Genomic DNA, 4,123 nt, shown 5'->3' with positions numbered 1-4,123 from the left:
TTCTCACCCCCTCCGAAAACCACAAGTTCTCGAACTTCATGACTTGTTTAGGGAAGAAATGATAAGTTTGGGCACGGACATTTTTTAACACACATAATAAGATGGAACACACCGTACCATTACAACTTAGATAAGTTCACGGACAGTTCACGGACACATGATGAAACATGACACGACACGACACGACACGACATAGAAAAGCAACAAAATAAAAAACCAAACATGACGAGCTTGACTCCGGGCTTGAACATCTTCATCTTGACCTCCTTCTTCCACCTTGGCCGCGCGCGCCCCTTCAACACCATCTTCATCTTCACACCTCCTCCTCCTCGTCGTAGGGAAGGGAGTGCATCTGGCCTGGAGCGGGGAAGATGCGCTCGTAGTTGGTGTAGATGTTGTAGACGGTGAAGAAGATGGCCTCGCAGCCGCACCAAAAGACTTGGCCGAGGAGCTCGCGCGCGTCAAATGGGTTGGTGAAGGTGACCGTGAGCAGTAGGAGGATGCCGCCGCGGTCACGAACCTCGTTGAGGGTGAACATCCTCGGCGAGCCCCGTGGGAGGTGGGCATAGCCGGCTCTGAGGAAGGCGCGGGTGAGTTCGACGGAACCCCTCCACCTTGAAATAGCCCACACACGGAGCTCCCTCTCCACAAGCACGCCCGGTGGGTAGCGCAGCTCCGGTACCACAGGCGGACGGCTGAAGGTCGGCCCGTTGAACTGCATCTTCTTCACTTGGTCTCGCTTGGGGAGGGCTCGGTCGCTTGGGTGTTTGAAGTTGGAGAGGATCGGATCTGGCTTGTGGGTGGGAGAGGAAGAGAGGCACCCCATTTATAGGCCTGTGGGTGGGAGAGGAAGAGAGAAAGGATGAGAACGGTGCGTGTGTGAATCCGGACGCGTGTGTGTATCCGTTACGTTTTGCACACTTAAATTTTTGCACGAAAACGATGCATCTTTGACCGGGCAGTGCATGTGAACCGATGCCCTGAACCACCTAGCTCGCCTCGCTAGCCTAGCTCGCCTAGCGCGCCTCGCTCGCCTCACTCGCATGCATGCACGTCGCCGCCTCCCGCGCATGCGCAAACCCACGTAGCCGCCTCCATGCATGCAAGGCCTGGAAAGGCTGAGACGGGCTATTTACTGCAGTCTCAGGCCCAGACAACGAGACGGCCCAACGGTCCATCCAGCGCGCCCGATATTTGTTAAAAAACAATCTCCCAGCCAATCAGATTGCATCTCGCGGATCGCCCCCCTCCTCCCCGCAGATTCCTTCTAGAAGGGTTAGATCGACGGCCCTTGATCACCGCTAGGGTTAGATGAACGGTCCTTATTCAGCGCTAGGGTTAGCGGGGTTTGGGAGGGGTTTGGAGCAGTCAAAGCTATGTTTGACCAGATTTCAAATGAGCATAATAAATTAAAGAAAAATCAGAAAAATGAAAAACTTGCGCACATAGTCTTCTTATGTCATATACTAACGATTTAAGTTGATAAACAAGCTTTACATACATTTAAACGATAAGTTCATGTGTATTGTATGATATCTCGAGTATCTCAAACTCTCTTGTATGAAGTGAAGAGAAGTGTTTTGGGGAAATGAACATGAAAATTTCAAAAAACTCACCACAGCTTCATTTTGGAGTGACTAAGAAGGATCCAGGCTTAGTTTTTCATTTTGATGTTTTACACTTGTTTAAATCTTGGTCAAAGTTAAGTTTGACCAGAATTCAAATGAGCAAAATAAATTTAAAAAAATCAAAAAATGGAAAAACCAGCGCACATAGTCTGTACATATAGAATATATGTGTAGGAAAGTTATTTGACTGATTTAGATAAGGTCGAAAAAAACCTTGCTTAGAAATGAGGCCGTTTACCCTACCTTTGGACCCCTCTTTTTAGCACATTTTTCATGAAAATTTCAAAAACCTCACCACAACTTCATTTTGGATTGACTAAGAAGTATCCAGGCTTAGTTTTTCATTTTGATGTTTTAGACTTGCTTAAATCTTGGTCAAAGTTAGGTTTGACCAGAATTTAAATGAGCAAAATAAAATTCAAAAAAATCAAAAAAAGGAAAAACCATGTGCTCATTCAAACATCATCTAACAGATATTTAAACATCATGTCAAACATACTTCTAACATAGGTCCAACATCATCCAACAGAAATACAACATGTAAGTGATAAATGTTTCATAATACAACATCATTCCTTATTCATAATGTTTCATAATTGTTCATAGATAGCGTTGGGGCTTCTGTCTGTTCCTTGAGCTTCTTGTCATCACTTTGCTCCTCGTGCACCTTGTGCTCATTGTTTCTTCTCTTCTTCTCTTGGTTGTCGGTACCTTGCGCGTCTTCTTCAAACCTACCATAGAGCTGTGCAAAACATAAAGGGTCCAAACATAAACGGTAATGAGATCGTGTCAAGTGATAGATGTACAGTAGTATTTGACCCTTGCAAGATTTACATACCTAGCAGAACTCACAACAACAGAAGGTTGGTCACCATTTGGAGCCTCACTTGGATCATCATTTGGAGCCTCACTTGGATCACCATGATCACCATTTAGAGCCTCACTTGGATTACCATTTGGAGCCTCACTTGAATCCGGCTGTTGACCATCATTTTCATCATCTGTTGAGGCAACCGGCTGTTGACCAACATTTTCATCATCTGTTGAGGCAACCGGCTGCTGACCAACATTTTCATCGAAACTCTCTCCGAATGCTGGATCTACTGTGTTATCACAATACTTACCGAAATGACCAGACCCACCACATCTTGTGCACTTACGCTTCCTCGCTCCAAGTCCAGCTCCTTCGCTGCGAGGTCTTATTCGACTCTTCCTTGGTCTACCTGCTGCTCTCTTCAGAACTGGAGCGCAAAGCTTGAATCCAGGGTCCACCATGTCCCATTGTTGTTTTCCCTCCATAGCAGGCAAGGCATAAGCATATGTGGCTTTGAACCTTGCAACAGAGTAGTAATCATGCACATACTGCTGTATGTTCCCTGCTGGACCTGGGAGAGAAGTGATGAAAAACAAGGCATGAATGCATGGCAACCCAGTTATCTGCCATTGCCTACAACTGCAAGTTCTAGCTTCTAAATCCACTGGATATCTCCATTCCCTCTTCTCTTTATCCAAATATGATATCTCTGCTGTGGTACCCGAGCAAAGCGTCATGTTCATTTCCAAGCCTGTTGTCTTCTGCTTCAGTTCATTCATCACGGCAGGGATGATAATGTGGCCCATGAATTTTGCCTCGGCTATTCCTGCATGATAATGAAATTTCTGCATGTATTCTATCCTTATTCTGTCAAGCAAATCCACCACATAATGACCCTTTAGTTTCCGGATCGTTGAGTTGAAAGACTCTGCTAGATTATTGTGCACATAGTCAACTTTGCTCACTTCACTGAATTGGCTTCTGGCCCATAACTTGGAGTGGTGTGTTTCCAAGTATTCTTTCACTTTGGGATTCATGTATAACTGCCTCAAGTGGTAGTTGTGCTTCTTCACACTGCATGTCAAAGATGCTGGCCATAAATTGTCGGTATACACCTTTCCTTTGAATTTCTTCATGAAATTTGCAGCAAGGTGACGCATGCATTCCCTATGCTCTACTCCAGGGAACACATTGTCCACGGCCACTTCTAGACCTTTGCAGGCATCTGTATGAATGACCAACCCATTGGGATGTGCAATAGCCCGGCGGAGATTATGCAAAAACCAAGTCCAGCTCTCCTCAGACTCTGTCTCTAGCACACCATAGGAAACTGGAAATACAAAACTATGTGCATCAACTGCACAAGCTGCTACTAACTGTCCTTTAAACCTTCCTGTGAGAAAAGTGGCATCAATAGCCAAATAAGGCCTGCAGCCTGCCAAAAAACCCCGGCGACAAGCCTCAAAGCAGACAAAAACCCTTCTAAAACATTCCTTGGTCTTTGTCACTCCCCTGAATGTGTACTCCACGGTGTGGTGATCAATATCTACAATACTACCTGGGCTTGTCCTCTCCACTTCACCTTTGAATGAATACAACAATTGAAAACTTTCCTGCCAGTTACCATAAATAGAATCCATAGCATGTTGTTTACCATTGAACAACCTCATGTATGGTAAAT

Source organism: Triticum aestivum, chromosome 2B (assembly GCF_018294505.1).
Source record: "Triticum aestivum cultivar Chinese Spring chromosome 2B, IWGSC CS RefSeq v2.1, whole genome shotgun sequence".
Taxonomy (NCBI): Eukaryota; Viridiplantae; Streptophyta; class Magnoliopsida; order Poales; family Poaceae; genus Triticum; species Triticum aestivum.
The sequence above is the reverse complement of the archived record's forward strand: the minus strand, read 5'-3'. Positions refer to the sequence as shown.